The following is a 19,244-nucleotide window of genomic DNA, read 5'->3' on the forward strand; positions in this document are numbered from 1 at the left end:
TCGGAGGTGGTCTGGTGCCGTCTCTGGTTGTGAAGAGGCCCAGCAACTTTGTGGTTATCCAGGGTAGGACTATTCAGAAGAAGGTCACGCAAGGGTTGGCTTCTTAGCAAGAGCCTGGTAAAGTTGAAGGACCCGAGTGAATCCTATCTCGTGCGGTATCGCCGGACGAGAGTTCTACAAGTAGTCAAGTTTCCTTGTTCATGTTCTAGAACAAAGTCTGTGGCAGAGACTTATTTCTACATGTTCTACAACAGAGTCTGTGGTAGAGACTTGTTCCTGATTTAAGCACCCTGTTGGCTGCTAGGCCTTGTGAGAGAATTGTGAGAGAGGGACTATCCAACTAGAATGAACATCCAGCTGTGAATGGCTATTCTCTGGCTTTATTCAAAGTAAGAAAGTTCTTTATTACTGACTTTGATACTAAAAGTACCTGGACTTTTCACCTAACCCTCTGATCCTACACTAGAGACTGTTGTTAAAGCGGAGGTCCACCCTAAAGTGGACCTTCCGGTCATTGGAACCCTCCGGCGCCACAATTGGCACCTTTCAGGGGGGAGGGGGGTGCAGGTATCTGTACAGTACAGGTATCTGCACCCACTTCCGGGATAGCTCTCTGCGGAAAGGGGCTTAGATTACGCCCCTTTCCAAAAGTCCCCCGCTGCCTGCTGGGAAACACACAGCTCCCAGAGGCAGCGGGTCCATCCTTATTGCGCAGCGCGACTCGCGCATGCGTAGTAGGGAACCGGGAAATGAAGCCGAAAGGCTCCACTTCCTGATTCCCATACCCAAGATGGCGGCAGGGTCGAGAGACGATCGAGAGATCGGCTTCGGGTGCCGACATCGCGGGCGCGCTGGACAGGTAAGTGTCACTATTTTAAAAGTCAGCAGCTGCAGTATTTGTAGCTGCTGGCTTTTAAAAAAAAAAAAAAAACGCGGACTCCCGGCGGACTCCCGCTTTAACCACGTTTTAGCAAATAAAAATCCCTTTAAGCGGATCGGTCGTCATTCTCTAAAGTTTCTGGGCCATCTACCAAGGGAACCCCTAGACACGAGGAACGAGTGAGGGAAGGCAACGGTAAGTCCATTAAAACCAGCCGCTACTTCGGGGGTAAGTGCCATATACGGTTACATACTAAGTTTTTACTTCTTTTGAAAATCTCTGAAAATCAATAAAAATTGCTATTTGAAAGAAAGAAAAAAAGAAAACCTACTTTTGTCATGTGATTGACACAGGTAACCCAGACACCTATACAGATTTTTTTTAATGAATGAACCACTGTATGATTTCAGTGTTTTATTCTTTAATGTGCTTTATGCTGTGGGCAGCAGGGAAGGAATGAGTAAAGACCTGAGTGTAACAGTGATCCTATTATAATGGGATTACCACACAGAGTGGCCTGATCATTGAAGGAGGAAATCATTGTATGTCTCACCATCATTGTAAGGAGCTACCAAGATCTGCGTGAAAGGTGATATGCCGACACACTTAGCTGTCCACACCCAGTTTGGAAGAACTGGTCCGATATAGTCCTTTCATGACAGAAAAAAACAAAAAAAAAACAAACAAAAAAAAAATGTATACACTATACCAGCTGCACTCTAAGGACCAGCCGGGAACCCACCTACACTCATTTCCACCACAATACGTAGACAGACTGTGAAGATGCAGGCAACATCGTCCATACATGTGATGATTACTGATGAGTGTAAGAAAATAATGAATTATTGTCAAATCATTTATTGAAATAAATGCGTGAATCCCACAGGTTCGGAAGACAACACTAGCAGCTGTCAATGCCTTACATTTTTAATATTTTGTGTTGACCCGGGAAACTTAGAAAAAAAATGACAGAGGTTCTAACCCTTCCCCGCTCTATCCAAAATGGAACATTAAGCCTAGAGCTGGGGTCTCAAACTGGTGGCCCTCCAACTGTTATGAAACAACAAGTCCCATGAGGCATTGCAAGGACGACAGCTACAAGCATGATTCCCACAGGCAGAGGCATGATGGGACTTGTAGTTTTGCAACAGCTGGAGGGCCACCAGTTTGAGACCCCTGGCCTAGAGTTTGACCACGCAATAAAAAAAATTGTGATTTGTGGAAAAAAATATTTGATGGTATCTTCAGACCTGTATGCTATCAGGAAACGTGAAGCTATTTGTATTTTTATCCCTTTGTGTGGTCCTCAGCTTGTTGTAGATGAGTGGCCTTGAGCCAAGTGTTCGTGAGCCTGCACTATTGACCAACATTGTAGGTTTATTGCCACCTTTTGCTGCAGTCCTTCTTTCTGACACTTGCGGTATTGAACAAGGCTTGGCAGGTGTATTTCGTTATAGCCTTTAAGCAGCCCTTCTGTCTATAATGGGTGCCTGCTGAATATTTCTACTGCCACCTAGTGGAAGCTGTCTGAATCACTGACACAGTCTCCTGTTTGATACAAACGTTTAAAGTGTAAACCCACTTTCGTAGGAAACAATATAAAAAAAATAAAATAAAAAAAAATAAAAAAAGTTGCTACACAAGTCATATTGTAATTGAATGTTGTTATAAATGATATACTCAAATTATCAAAAATGTAACAGGATTTCAAATATGCCCTTGAGAACTAAATTCACACCAACTTACAGTATCTCACAGAAGTTAGTACACCCCTTACATTTTTTGTAAATATTTTATTCTATCTTTCCATGTGACAACACTGAAGAAATGTGGATAAATAAAAATAAATAAAAAAATACAGCGCTCGCAACACACAATATAAGTGAAATAAACAAAAAAGTCCAAATAAATGCAACTGAAGTGTCGATCCACAGTGAAGTAGGTGCAAAAGATGCTTCATAAACTTGCAGGAGTACAGCGACACCCCTTTTTGTATCCCCACTCACCAGAACAGGACGACCCCCAGCTTTGCAGTCCAGGGGTCACTTCAGGCTTGTAAATGGTATCTCAAACACATGGATTGGTGTCAAAACATCAGATGATAGATCGATGTAGGAACATCAGATGATAGATTTCCAATAGAAGGCCCTCAACGGGATAAGCAGGCACCCAGAAATAGAAAGAGGACCAATAGTGAAGTACTGTTATAAAAGTTAATTTAACGTGCATAGGGATTGGTACTTACAAAAAGACACTTAAAAACAAGCATGGATAAAAAGCTGTAGATACAGGAAGCGGCCATACATAGCATGCATTCCCCCGGTCCAGAAGTGACGTCAATCGGAACAGAAAATTATGCCAATGCATTTCGCCCTCCCTCAGGGCGTCATCATGGACCTCATTTACTGCTGATTGAACCGTCCTTAAAATGTTGGGAGAGAGTGTAACTCCCCTACTGAAAACCAATCAGAATGGCATTGCGGCCATCTTGTAGATAAAAACCGTCGCTCCCATGGATGGAGCAGAGTCCATAGGAGAGACAAGGTCGCCATGGACCTGGTTAGCAAAAAGACTTACTTAGAAAAAACTTGGCGTCAATTCTGGTGACATGGCGCAGTGAAAAATATAAAACATACAATAATAACTGGACTAAGCAAAAACATATAGAAATATATAAATAAACATAAAACTGAAAAATGAAAATAAAAATAAAAAATATTTTTATTTTTATTACATTTTTTTATTTTTATTATTTTTTAAACGTCTTTTTGTAAGTACCGATCCCTATATGCATTAAATTAACTTTTATAACAGTACTTCACTATTGGTCCATCCATCCATTTCTGGGTGCCTGCTTATCCTGTCGAGAGCCTTCTATTGGAAATCTATCATCTGATGTTCTTATATTGATCTATCATCTGATGTTTTGACACCAATCCATGCGTTTGGGATACCATTTACAAGCCTGAAGTGACCCCTGGACTGCAAAGCTGGGGGTCGTCCTGTTCTGGTGAGTGGGGATACAAAAAGAGGGTGTCACTATACTTCTGCAAGTTTATGAAGCATTTTTTTTCACCTACTTCACTGTGGATCGACACTTCAGTTTCATTTATTTGGACTTTTTTGTTTATTTCACTTATATTGTGTGTTGTAAGCGCTGTCTTTTTTATTTTATTTTTTTTTATCCACATTTCTTCAGTGTTGTCACATGAAAAGATAGAATAAAATATTTACAAAAATGTAGGGGTGTACTAACTTTTTTTTATCCCCATTTATTCAAGTGATTAGCATCTTGTGTACAGCAGCTGCATTTTATTATCACGTAGTTGTTCCCATTAGCGCGACACAAAGAAATGACACTACAATGTAAAGTAGTGAGTGTACAGGTTGTATAACAGTGCAAAATTTGCTGTCCCATCAAAATAACTCAACACACAGCCATTAATGTCTAAAGTGCTGGCAACAACTAATTGGGCCCAATTTGGACATTTTTATACAAGCTGTACACTCACTACTTTACATGGTAGCAAAGTGTAATTTTTTCAGTGTTGTCACATGAAAAGATAGAATAAAATATTTACAAAAATGTGAGGGGTGTACTCACTTTTGTGAGATACTGTATATAAAAAAAAAAAATTTTTTTTATCAAACACCTCCCACCCATCGTATAGTAAAATGTCGGTGGGCGGAATCCCCGCTCGTTCTGGGATGACGTCAACATGGATACCTGGAGGTGTTCTGTATACAGAATGTGTACAGAAAGTCCCCCAGAAATATAATTTCCTGCACTAAGATACATTTCAGATTTTGGGCATCCCCTGCAACAAAAAATGTCATCTTTGGTGAGATACTCCCAAAGGGATGCAGACCCTGCCACTTTCCGCATTAGAACCCTACAAGTGCAGCAACTGATTTGTATTTATAAAGTTACTCTCATTCACATTCCTTTGGCACATGGACACAGAGAAACAAACACCTAATTCTTCAGAATAACAAAAGGTAGGAATCTGAATCAAAGTTTGTTAAAATATCTGCAATGTACATAGCTCACCCAGAGGGGAATGTTGTTTTTTCCCTCAACAAAAGAGGAGTTACTTTTTAAGTGCAACTCCACCTTTTCTAGCAAAGTTAATATTATGAGACAGAAACAAATGTAAGAGTTCATATTTCAATGCAATCAAGTAAAGTTGCCCCAAGGCAACTAATATTAACATCATCAGAAGGGTATACAGACTTAAAGTGGTTGTAAACCTCAGCCATGGAATTTGAGCAAAGCACATATATCTGTAGTGTTTACTGGTCTCTCTCCAAAGCTCTAAATGTGTTCTCTCTGGTGCTTCCTTCCTCTATTATCAGTACGAGTAACTTCTGAGAAGTTTTCCGACACATGAGATGGGGAGGGAGCTCAGCATGGAGCTTGTCTATTATATAGAGCTCCTTCATTCCTCTGCCAATGTGGAGGATGGGGTTTGTCCTTTTCTTCCAATCAGCTCTCGCACAGTGTAGCTTCAGTCTCTTCTCTGCTGCTGACAGATGAAGAAAGATTTTTAAACACAATCTGCACATTTGAAAGGGTGTAGAGAGGAGAAGACTGCAGATATATTTTGCCCATTCTTCTTTGCAAAATATCTCAAGCTCTGTCAGATTGGATGGAGAGCGTCTGTGAACAGCAATTTTCAAGTCTTTCCACAGATTCTCAATTGGATTTAGGTCTGGACTTTGATTGGGCCATTCTAACACATGGCCATTTTCTTGATGGAAGGTGAACCTCTATCCCAGTCTCAAGTCTTTTGCAGACTCTAACAGGTTTTCTTCTCAGACTCCCCTGTATTTGGCTCTATCCATCTTCCCATCACCTCTGACCAATTTCTCTGTCCCTGCTGAAGAAAAGCATCCCCACTACATGATGCCATCACCATGTTTCACAGTGGGGATGGTGTGGTCAGGATGATGTACAGTGTTAGTTTTCCGCCACACATAGCATTTTTCTTTTAGGCCAAAAAGTTTAATTTTGGTCTCATGTGACCAGAGCACCTTCTTCCACGTTTGCTGTGTCCCCCACATGGCTTCTCACAAACTGCAAACAGGACTTCTTATGACTTTCTTTCAACAATGGCTTTCTTCTTGCAATTTTTCTATAAAGGCCGTATTTGGGGAGTCCACAACTAATAGTTGTCATGTGGACGCCCTGTATATGGCAGGACCAGCATTTTGCTTTCTTAGTGTTCACAGCAAATAACTATTAATAAAAGCAGTGGTTTGACCTGTTGCTGACAAATGTCTGTTTTCATGTCTTTATTTTTCAGACCTTTACTTAAAACATTTGCAGAATAATTAGACCAGAAACAGATTGTTTACAGGCACAGCTCAGGTTTAATATTCTGCCTTGCAATAAGATGAAAGCTAAATGGTTGTCAAAGGCAAAAGTATTTATTAATTTCTAAGAGGAATCTGGAAAACAATTATTTTAACAATAAAAGTAATGGTACAATATCTACCGTATATACTCGAGTATAGGTCGATACGAATATAAGCTGAGGCCCCTAATTTACCACAAAAAAACTGGGAAAGCGTATTGACTCGTGTATAAGCCGAGGGTGAGACATGCAGCAGCTACTGTTACAGCTTAAAAGAGTGGAAAAGAGGGTCAACAATGCCCATCTGCAGCTGCATACCTCCCTGTGTCCCTCCCTGTGTCCCTCCCTGTGTCCCTCCCTGTGTCCCTCCCTGTGTCCCGTCCATCCCTGTGTCCATCCCTGTGTCCCGTCCATCCCTGTGTCCCGTCCCTCCCTGTGTCCATCCCTGTGTCCTGTCCATCCCTGTGTCCATCGCAGCCTACCTGTGCCAATCTGCAGCCTCTTTGCCTTCTGCAGCCTCTGTGTGCCATGCCGCACCTCTCCTCCTCGTCTGACAGACGGCGGCCATTCCACTGTTCAAAAGCCGTGCCTCTCTGTCTGTGATAGGCGGAACACTCAATTTCCCAGCAGTCAGTGTTCCGCCTATCACGGACATCCTCTCATCCTCGTCCGTAGTATGAGAATGAGCAGATGTCCGTGATAGGCGGAACACTGACTGCTGGGAAATTGAGTGTTCCACCTATCACAGACAGGGAGGCGCGGCTTTTGAATAGTGGAATGGCCGCCGTCTGCCTACCTGATCTGTGGGACTCGAGTATAAGCCGAGGGGGGCACTTTCAGCCTAAAAAAAGGGGCTGAAAATCTCGGCTTATACTCGAGTATATACGGTAAAACAATTTATAAACCAAAATAAAACTCCAGGCAAATCTAAACAAAATCTGTAAATCCGGTAAAATATTTGGCGTAAAAAAAAAAAAAATACTGCTATTATAACTCCAAAGACATGCTGGTAAGTTAATTGGTTTCTGTCTAAATTGGCCCAATTATATAAATGTGAGTTAGGGACCTTAGATTGAAAGCTCCTTGAGGGTAGGGACCGATGTGAATGTACAGTGTATATGTAAAGCGTTGCGTAAATTGACGGCGCTATATAAGTACCTTAAATAATAATAAGTGCCTGGTAACTTTGTATTATCTTCTTACAGCATACTTAATTTTAACAATAAAGTGTACTTATCATTTAATGTATTTACTGAAGCCATCAGAGCTCCAGTGGTTGTAATATTGTCCCTCTGCTGACAACTGTCCAATGGCTTAAATTACATTTTGTATTAATAAAAATCAAACAAAACAAAAGCTATGGCATAAAAATAAATACTGTTCATGACAAATGGTGAAATGACAGCAAGCTTTCTTATAATTGAAATAACAAATTTCAATTCATAGGGCAGCAACCTGTTATTAATATGTGATGAAACTATGAGACAAAGTGGGTATTAAAATAAAAGGATAAAGAGGATAAAAACATGAAAACACAGGAGATGTGCTCCAGTTGGTCACGCAAACCCCTGAGATCTGGAACGAAATGTAAGAGGCACTCTTCTGATCCTCACGTAATGTAATAACCCTGGAAAACTCCTTCAAAGTTCTGTCCCGGTGGTACTTCAACCCAGCTAGAATTGCAAAATGCCTCTCTACCTATCCCTCTTCGTGCTTTAGGGGATGCTCAGACCTAGGTGACAAGAAACATACAGTATATGGTGGACATGCCCCAAACTTAAACAGCTGTGGATATGGGTCTATAACATGTTCAGTTTGGTCCTACATCTCAATTTATGAATGGATGTCTGGGAGGCGATCTTGTATAAATCAATAGAAGGTGCTACCAAGTGAGAGCACACTCCAGTGAATCAAATATTTTCGGCTATGAAACAGACAATTGCAAAAGTGTGGAAGACGCACATTCTCAGTTTCACCTAAATGAAACGTTGGTCAAAAGAGCAAAATTGTACACACCGCTCCAAGCTGATAAAAGGTCTCAAACACTGCTGTAGAGAGTCGGCTGCAAGCCTGGGTCCGCGACCAAAGAATCCATGCAATAAAAAGAAGAATGATGGCACACCTGAAATGAAGAAATTGTTGTTTATTTAGAAATCCATGAATAAAACAGCATGACACACAACCGACAGGATACTCAGCAGACGCGTTTCACACTAATGGTGAGTGTTCGCGATTAGTGTGAAACGCGTCTGCTGAGTATCCTGTCGGTTATGTGTCATGCTTTTTTTTCGTGGATTTCTAACTAAACTACAATTCCTTCATTTTGGATGTACTGCCATTCTTCTTTTTATTGCATAAGTGAAAAGTTGGGTGCATGGTACACAGGTGAATGAATACCTGACGGTGATACTAAATGACACAAATAAATAAATAGATTTATGATAGATACATAGATAAATTATTGTGCATTTATCAACCCTGGCTAGATCATTTCCCATCTACACAACAGCTCACATGTTTCCTAGCATTAAAACCTAATGCGGCGTATTAATATGAAAGTATACAAGGTAAGAGAGAGCGCAAGCCAGCCCCTAGTGTAATACTGTATTTATTGATAAAATATAATTATAAAATCGAGGGTTACCTGAAGAAGGAGGCCACACCTCCGAAACATGTTGTCATAGCAGCCACTTGTATGCGTGTCAGAGGAGTTAGCAGATTTACCGTGAATTCCCTCTCCGACCACGAGTGATGTCACGCAGCGCTGGCTGGTCTGTGTGAGTGTTGAGCGGCGTGTGAGATAAGGAAGTGAACTTCTAGCACCAAAAGTCACAACCCTTCACCACGCCGCAAGTCAATGTGAGCCAATTTGCACAGACCAGGAGAGGAGGCTTGTATCGAGCTGTTCATGATAATTTAAATTGCATGTTTGTGAGTGCAACCCTCGATTTTATAAATATATTTTATCAATAAATACAGTATTACACGAGGGCCAGCTTGCGCTCTCTTGCCTTGTATACTTTCAGATTTATGTCCGCCACCCAGTGGACTTGTGGGAGAGCTGCAGCACCTAGAGCAGAGAACATTCACACAGACTGATATGGTTGTATAGGAGCAGTGGGGACAGCGCTGAATTTGGTTTGTTTTGTGTGTTTGGCGTATTAATATACCCTTATTGAGCCTCTGGGGTGGAGATGGACTTCCCCCCCCTCCCCCCTCCACTTCTCCCCATTTCCTCTCTTCCCCTCCTTCTGCTCTGTCTTAATCAGGCCATAGACTGTTCGAATCTCGGATGGTTCTGTTATAGCCGCTAGCAATATTCACTGTTTTCTCCTGGCGGGAATGGCTGCCCCCCGCCGGGAGAACACAATGGCTCCGCGGGAGGGAATCCCCTATCAATGTCTGTGTTGATGGGGGGAATCTAACAAATTTCTTGACTGCAACCCATGGTTGCAGGAGAGAAATCCACTCCATCTATGGCGGGTCTTACTCTACTTTTCCCCTTTCTTATACCTCTTTTTCGACTCTTTCTGCCTCAAAACTGTCTACTAGTCTATGGATACTAGAAGTACCTATGTTTGGTCTTATGGATGACTACATTGAAACACACATTTTTTCTCGCTCTTTAGTTCCCCAATTTGGGGGTCTTTTGAAAAATGATTGCATGTTGCAATTTCAAGTATCGGTCTGCTATTTTATTATCAAACATCCCAATGTTGCTTAGGTCAGTCATTCCTCATTTATGCATACTGCTTAATGTTTAAAGTGTTACTAAACCCACAACAGTAAAATCTGTCTGTATATGCAGCATAGCATGCTTGTTATACTCACTGTGGAACTTAAGGGGTTAATCCTCTGCACAGTGTAAAAAGGCCGTTTTATCCTCTATGCACAGATCCTCCCCCTCCTGCATTGTCTATTTTGGGAAGGCCAGCTAACACAGGCAGAGTAGCCGACCTGCACATGCTCAGTTGTTTCTTTTATGCTGGAGAGAACATTTACTTGTTCTCAGAGCTAGCCAGGTCACATGATATTGGCATTACACATGTGGGAGTGTATACAGGCTATAGTGGAAATCTCCTCCCACCTGAACACTCAGCACTGGAGAAACTGTGCAATTTATCACTAAACGTGGTATATAGATCAGCCAAAAAGGTATATAGTAGCAATATTTTAATGTAAAAAGAAGATTTAGAAGCTGTTGGAGGGCATATTAACTATTTTCATATTACTGGGTTTAGTAACACTTTAATATCTGCAAAGAGAATCTCTCTTTGAGTTTGCTCATTGTTTTTTGGTCACTGTCTTCATGACAACTAATCTACTCTTCAGTTGCTCTCTTTGATTATGTTATTGCATGGAATCTGTGTAATATGTAAATGTTCATTTTTTTGTTCCCTGAACAGTGTTTGGGCGGACAGTCCGCTCGTGTGTGGGCTTTCAGCGGACAGTTTCAGCGGACAGTTTGACGGACAAAGTCTTTCGGAAATTCCGAAAAACTGTCCGCTGAAACTGTGTTTGAGCGAACAGTCCGCCCGTGTGTAGGCTACTTTCGAAATGAGCAAACTGTTCCCGCTCGGAGGAAAGTCTGCTCATTTCGAGCGCGTGCGAAGGTAGGCGGGGCCCGCGATGGAGACGTCGCGGGCTCCGCCGCCTGGAATGGGCTTAAAGGGGAACCCCAACGCCGAAAAAAATCGGCGTGGGGGTTCCCCCAAAGTCCACAACAGACCCTTGTCCGAGCACGCTACCCGGCCGGCCAGGAAAGGGGGGGCGAGCGAGCGCGCCCCCCCTCCTGAGCCGTACCAGGCCGCGTGCCCTCAACATGGGGGGTGCCTTGGGGAAGGGGGGGCCGCGCGGCCCCCCCACCCCAAAGCACCTTGTCCCCATGTTGATGAGGACAAGGGCCTCTTCCCGACAACCCTGGCCGTTGGTTGTCGGGGTCTGCGGGCGGGGGGCTTATCGGAATCCGGGGCCACCGCCTGTAAAAGAGCTACAAGAAGGCGCGGTGGCCCGGCAGAAGAACCGAAGGCGGCGACAGAAGAACGGAAGGCAGCGGCGACAGAAGACCGGGCCACCGCCTGCAAAAGAGCTACAAGAAGGCGCGGTGGCCCGGCAGAAGAACCGAAGAGGGGGACAAGACCCCCGAAGTCGGGAGAAGAGGCCGGCGGCGGGGAGGAAGAAAGCCGGACTCCTCCGCTAGCAAAAGAGCTACACGAAGATAGCGGAGGAGTCCGGCGAGAAGACCCCCGAAGACGGAAGACCCCCGGAGCTGTGCAATAAAATATTTTTTCTCGTGTGTTGTGTTTTTTTTTTTGGGTACTTTTATTTTACAGGTGAATGGGTAGGGGTACATTGTACCCCATACTCATTCACATAGGGTGGGGGGCCGGTATCCGGGGGCCCCCTTCTTAAAGGGGGCTCCCGGATTCCGATAAGCCCCCCGCCCGCAGACCCCGACAACCAACGGCCAGGGTTGTCGGGAAGAGGCCCTTGTCCTCATCAACATGGGGACAAGGTGCTTTGGGGTGGGGGGGCCGCGCGGCCCCCCCTTCCCCAAGGCACCCCCCCATGTTGAGGGCACGCGGCCTGGTACGGCTCAGGAGGGGGGGCGCGCTCGCTCGCCCCCCTTTCCTGGCCGGCCGGGTAGCGTGCTCGGACAAGGGTCTGTTGTGGACTTTGGGGGGACCCCACGCCGATTTTTTTCGGCGTTGGGGTTCCCCTTTAAGTCCATTCCAGGCGGTGGAGCCCGCGACATCTCCTTCGCGGGCCCCGCCTACCTGTACACGCGCTCGAAATGGGCGGATCAAAAAGTGCCGTGTGTGGCCATGTCCGTCCATGCTAATTTTGAGCGGACTGTTTGCCGAAACTGTTTGACGAACAAAGTTGGGCGAACAGTCCGCCCGTGTGTACGCGGCCAAAGAAAACAGGGGAGATGCATTGACTGTGATTCCACCTTTTGGGTCGAAAACTTAAAGCGGGAGTCCGCCGGGAGTGCGCGTTTTTTTTTTTTAAAAAGCCAGCAGCTACAAATACTGCAGCTGCTGACTTTTAAAATAGTGACACTTACCTGTCCAGCGCGCCCGCGATGACGGCACCCGAAGCCGATCTCTCGATCGTCTCTCGGGTGCTGCCGCCGCCATCTTGGGTATGGGAATCAGGAAGTGGAGCCTTTCGGCTTCATTTCCCGGTTCCCTACTGTGCATGCGCGAGTCGCGCTGCACAATGAGGATGGACCCGCTGCCTCTGGGATCTGTGTGTTTCCCAGCAGGCAGCGGGGGACTTTCGGAAAGGGGCGTAATCTACGCCCCTTTCCGCAGAGAGCTATCCAGGAAGTGGGTGCAGATACCTGTACAGCACAGGTACCTGCACCCCCCTCCCCCCTGAAAGGTGCCAATTGTGGCGCCGGAGGGGGGGAGGATTCCAATGAGCGGAAGGTCCACTTTAGGGTGGACCTCCGCTTTAAAATAAAAACTGCAATATCAAACACTGATCAGCTATACAGTAAAACTTTGGTTTGAGAGTGTTTTACAAGACAAGCAAAATTCTTTAATAAAATTTGACTTGATATACAAGTGATGTCTTGATATACAAGTAGCGGCATGTCACAACTGAGTATAAAAGAGAAGAGAGGAGCCTCTAAGTGTAGCAATATGGTTATATTTAATGAAGGTACAACATTTAGCAACATATTGCTACACTTATGCCGCATACACACGATCGGAATTCTCGCCGGAAAAAGCTCTGATGGTTTTCCCGATGGAATTCGGCTTAAGCCGTTTTGCCTACACATGGTCACACCAAATTCCAATAGTTTATAACTCGGTGACGTACAACACGAATGACGGGACTAGAAAAAGGAAGTTCAATAGCCAGTAGCCAATAGCTTCTGCCTCGTAGTTGAAGCTGAGCATGCGTGATTTTTGGCGTGTCGGAATTGCATACACACGATCGGAATTTCATGCTATCAATTTTTGGCTGGCGGAAATTCGGACAGCTAAATTCCGATGGAGCATACACATGATCGCATTTTCCGATGAAAAAGTTCTCATTGGTCTTTTTCTGACCAGAATTCCGATCGCGTGTACGCGGCATTAGAGGCGCCTCTCTTCTCTTTTATACTCTGGAGCTCCTGCAGGATTTTGCTTCTAATTCCCTTGTGGAGGCCGCCATTTGTGGATGGACATTTTATGGTTACACAACCTGGTCACTTTGTTATAATCTTTTTATATGGACTATAAACTGAAGGACCTATGAATAAATGGTTGTGGAACGAATCATTTGAGTTTCCATTATTTCTTATGGGGAAATTCGCTTTGATATACAAGTGCTTTGGATTACAAGCATGTTTCTGGAACAGGGTAATCGGAATAAGATCTAGCACTATATATGCAGCCGCTACATATCTTCCCTGAGTATATGTGAATTCTCAACCATTAGGAAAACCAGCTTATTAATAGCGTAGGAGCCAATAAACAAGTGATAGCAAAATACAAAGGACTGAGACAGTATGGATTGTTGCTCATAAAGATCCAATGTATAGCGGATATTGGATATCCTCTCTAAGTACCCCAATGCTGGGGTATGAGTATAATATTCCTATGTCCGATTGCTTACTCTCTTTTGTAAATATACCTTTTTTCTTCCGGTTTAATTTTTCTGATTGTGCATATACATGGATGTACCTATTTGTTGCTTTGGTATGTACAGAGTTTACAGGCTTTGATACTCCAGTGTTCAGACAATTCCCTTTTGTATAAAACCGTTGGATAGTACTTTTCCACTGTATTGGCTTGACAAGTATAATTTGTATGTGCATTTTTTTTTCAATAAAAAAAGTACTCACCATTACACTCAAAATAGTTTTTCACCAGAAGTCCCTGCAGATGCCGCCTCCGCCACTGCTAGAGGCATCAGCGAGTAATGCAGACATGTGGATCATTTGCTACTGTTCCTGGCAACCTCTGCATGCAAATTGTGACAAAAGAGTAAAGAAGAGCTAAAGTAAAATAAGTACATTTACGAGATACAATAAACGTATAAAATGTATCTTCATTCATCATGACCATTCATTTTGACAGCAATGTAGACTGATGGGGAGTGTATTGTACTTTCAAATCCCCCAGATTGATGAGTACCTCCTCCCACTAGTGAAGTTCTCTGAACTATTTTAAAAGCCCAATAATAGGAAAAGTGTGCTTGTACTTTCATATTCATCTTCTACAAAAATAATTATGACAAAAAGAGGTGGGGGGGAAGCTTTGATAGCCTGGGAAAGGCCCAGATCTCTAGTGATAAGTTCTATTGGGCAAAACGGTAGTGATTACTAGTCCAACCTCTTGATCTTACCATACATGGTAAAGATTAATGTCTACAGCCCTGGTGCCTAATGTACAGCCCAAGGGTTGCATGTGGTCCCTTGCTACTTGTTGTGACATCTTCAGACCCCTGCGGTCAAAGGTGGTAGGAGTACTGGTTTGCAAAGGGACTGTCATGGCAGTGATCTTCAGTAGTCTCAGGTAACAGGTTTCCAGTCCCTGTTTCCTGAAAGCATTCTTTCAGTCTTCAACCACTCCTGTAGCACATCCATGGTTACTTACATATACAGAATATCTTGTGCTGCCCCTTTGGGAGGTCAAGGAGAACAGTTGAGGCCCCCTATGTCACTGAGCTGTGCATACAGGCATAGTCACCATATTAACTTCCACTCCTGTCTGAGTTTTGTATCCAGGAGACTATGCTTTGAGTCCAATAGCTACCTTTTGCTACATTGTCTAAGCCCTAATGAAGGAGGATCTTTGGCCCTCAAAATGTGTTGGCTGCCTTTTGTGTTCCTGTCATACTTGTGATTTTAAAAATTGACTTTTGGTCCCGTGAGATGATAATTTTGCCTCACTTACAGGAGATTTCTCAATCTGGGTGACATTTCGTGTCTTTGGAGGTCCCCTAGTTTTGTAAACAGCAGCCAAAACCAAGCCTTTAGGCTAGGGTGACCAGACATCCCCGATTTCTGGGCACAGTCCCTGGACCAAATCTGTCTCCGGTTTTGTCCCCGGATTGGATTTGAACAGGGGCCCAGGCAATTTCAAAGACAGTCAGTGCAAAATAAAAAACAAAAATCTGAATTACACCCCCCCTGCTCTGCCGCTCCTACTAGCTTAGAGGGGTGTATTTTTATTTATTACCTGTGCCCCTCTCTGATAATCATGTGCTGGTCGGAGTGGAGGAACGATTACTTCAGTTTCGGGCACATGCCCATTCCACTCTCTCACGTGTTCTTCTGCCTTGGCTCAAGTCCCAGCCAGCTGCCTGCCTGCTTATCTCCTTGCCTTCCCCGGCGGAGTGATCTTCCTCTGCTCCCCACCCAGTAGTAGCGGGGGCCGGAGAGTGAGACTTGAGAGGCTGTGAGGTCGCTCAGGTGGGTGACGGTGGCAACAGGCAGAGAGGCAGCTCAGCTGACAGTGTCCAGCAGCAGGAACAGAGGGGAAGCAGATCCAATCGTGGGGCGGCCAGTGCCTTCAAGGCTTCAACACAGGTATGCTTTGGAAGTGTCTGATTGTGAATAGACTGCATTGCACCGTGTCTCTCTGGCATCATGGATGGAATCATGACTCACAGGCAGCAGGCACTTTACCATGGCTCTGGTTGGCAGTGCTCCATCAGTGTGTCACATGACATGTCTGCTGGGTGCTGATTTTGTGTTTTGTTAACTTATTGGTCATAAGTATCAGCACCCAGCAGCCATGTCAGCGCCTAGAGGCGATTCAGTTCGCATTGTGCGCTATACAAGTATTTCATTCATTCATTCATTCATTCATGTCATGTGACAAACTGTGACAGAGCCAGCTAGAGTCATGACAGAGTGCCTGCTGCCTTTGTGTTAGAACGCTGATCTTAACCAGTTGCCAACTGCCCCATAGCAGACTTACAGCTACAGGGCTGGCGCGCCACGCAGGATCATGTGTGTATATATACAGATGATCCTGCATTTCTGGGACTCGATGTACGCTGGTACCCGCTGATCATTCTGTACACAGGCAAAACAGCAGTCTGCCAATGTAAACTTGGCAGATCACTGTTCTTTCAGTATGAAAGACATTGATCCTGTGTTCCTGCAAATCAGGGACAGGGATTAATGCCTTCCCTTAGTAAAAGCATCTCCCACACAGTGAGAAAACACTGGTTAGGCACACATTTAACCTTTTGATCGCCCCTGCTGTTAACCAGCCAGTGACAATAGTACAGTGACAGTGCAGATTTTTAGCACTGATCACTATTATTATTAGTATTAGTTTCACTGGACCCCGAAAAGTGTCAAAAGCAGTGGCGGCCGATGCACTGTGGGCACACGGGCACGGCACCCCCATCCATGTGCCCAGGCCCCTTTAAGGATGGTGGACACATGGATTCCTATGGCGGGGTGGTACTTTTTGAAGCACCTGATTTGAAGCCTTTTGGAGCCTCTGGCTCTAAATATGGTGGGCTCAGGGTGCAGAGAGTACGCCTGATCCCACTCAAGTGTATTACGGTACATTTTCACACTAACCTTCCTCCCCGCCAATCAGGAGGCAGGCCTGCTTCCTGATTGTCCAAAGCACCAGGCCACCCTATTGGATGTATGGCGCTCAGGAAGAGGAGGTAAGTCCCCTCGGCAGAGCCATGGGGGTTCCAGAGCCAGGAGCCATGATCCATGCGTGGGGGTGGCCGTTATGCAGGCAGAGCCGCAAACCGGTAGGCACAGTGGCTGCATATACTGGGCACAAGTGGCTGCATGTGATGGGCACAAGTGGCTGCATGTGATGGGACCAAGTGGCTGCATGTGATGGGACCACGTGGCTGCTTTTGATGGGACCACGTGGCTGCTTTTGATGGGCACACGTGGCTGCTTTTGATGGGCACATATGGCTTCAATTGATGGGCACAATGGCTTCAATTGATGGGCACAATGGCTTCAATTGAAGTGGCTGCATTTGATGGGCACAGGTGGCTGCATATGATGGGCACACATGGCTGCATATGATGGGCACAAGTGGTTGCATTTGATGGGCACAAGTGGTTGCATTTGATGGACACGGTGACTGCTTTTGATGGGCACAATGGCTCCATATGATGGGCACAAATGGCTGCATATGATGGGCACAAATGGCTGCATATGATGGGCACAAATGGCTGCATATGATGGGCACAAATGGCTGCATACTATATGTATGTCCCCGGATTTCATTTTGTAAATCTACACACGACCGGACTTTCCATCGGAATGAACTCTGACAGACTTTTCGACTGACTTTTCGATGGAGTTCTGACGGAGTTCCGCTGAAATGGACTTGCCTACACATGAGCACACCAAAGTTCGATCGTTAAACGCGATGACGGGACTAGAAAAAGGAAGTTCAATAGCCAGTAGCCAATAGCTGCCCTTGCGTCGTTGTTGGTCCGTCGGACATGCACACAGATGAGCAGTTTTCCTCGATAGGAACTGGTTCCGGTGGAGTTCCAGCGGAAAGATTTGAAACATGTTCTATTTCTAAAGTCTGTCAGATTTTTCGACAGAAAAGGTCAGATGAAGCCCACACACGATCGAATTGTCCAACGGATTCGTTCCTACTGAACTTTGCTGTCGAAAAGTCCGGACGTGTGTACACGGCATTACATGTACTAAATATAATGCGTGCCCCTTTGTGAGATCAAGGGGCACAAATGAGGTCCCCTATTCCTAATAAGTTGGTCACCACTGGTAAACAACTTCCTCACATAGATCATTGCACAATCTGGGGAAAAAAAAATGGGGATCAGATGAAAATCATCTTACAGCTACACCTTAAAATACATTTTGTAAGCAGGATGCAATCAGGTGCCTGTATCCTCAGCAGGTGTGGGAAACAATTCTCGATTATGACCGTCTCTGTATGACACATTTGTGACTTTCTGCGCGGTTGCAATCTGTGGCATTAGATTGTTTTTCTTGCTGTCCTTTCTGAGCCACCTAAATGAGGCCTTTATTGAGCCAGAAACACTCCTGAGATAAGACTTCAAACAAAACACAGCCTAAATACACCTCTTGAAAGCCTCAAAAAATGTTGTTTCATAAATGTTTGTTATGTGATTTATAGATAAAGGCCGGGGGCATTGTCCAACTGCATTGTGTTCCCCCTGAATTCTGACCAAGTGGCTTCTCCTATCAGATAAATAGCTAACTTATTACACCATATCAGAATATAATGTCTAATTGTCAGCTAATCTCCATTTGTATACACACCAGCTGGAGTATTTAATTAGCTCTTACCTGGAGAGAGAGGGAACGAGAGAGAAGGATAGAACACTCTAGACTTCATCTGTAACCTGCCAGGAGAGAAGCACGGGATCTGGTGCTGCTGACTTATTTTTGAAGCTGCATGCGTTGGGGCTTCTGTTGTAATCTTTTCTTCACGACTAGGTTCTTCACTATTGAAGAACAAATATGTGCATATCAGGAGTCCTGACAAGCTAATAGCTACATGCTTGTTCCAGGCCAGTGACTCACTAAGCAGTGAAGCAAGGACTAGAGTGACCCTTTTATGGTATTTTGAAGGTATCAAAAGGTGTACTCACCGAGGCCAAGATGCTGAGAGCAGTCGCTGTTGCGACTCTGCACACACCGCCCCTGAAGGTGGCACAGAGGGTGGTTGGCACCAAGAGGCACAAGCTACCAGCGGGACAGTTACTTGCTTGGAGATCAGTAGGTAGCTTGAGCAGAGCAGGTAAGTAGTGACCTGTGGGGGTCCAGGAACAGCGGTAACAAGTCCGTCCGCCAAAGAGCAAAGTCCAAGAGGCAGGCCGAGGGTCAAACACAGTTCAGATCAGGAATCAGTAGTAACCAGGAATTCTGAGACAAAAGGGTAATCCAAGAACAAGCCAGGGGTCGATCACAGGAGACACGAGACAAAGTCCAGGTACAGGCCGAGGGTCAAACACATGAGAGAGCAGAAGTCCAAGAGCAAAGCCAGAGTTCGGGTCCAGGAGAGAATCAG

Source organism: Lithobates pipiens, unplaced genomic scaffold (genome assembly GCF_037356315.1).
Source record: "Lithobates pipiens isolate NorthernLeopardFrog02 unplaced genomic scaffold, aLitPip1_a1.2 Scaffold_28, whole genome shotgun sequence".
NCBI classification, from domain to species: domain Eukaryota; kingdom Metazoa; phylum Chordata; class Amphibia; order Anura; family Ranidae; genus Lithobates; species Lithobates pipiens.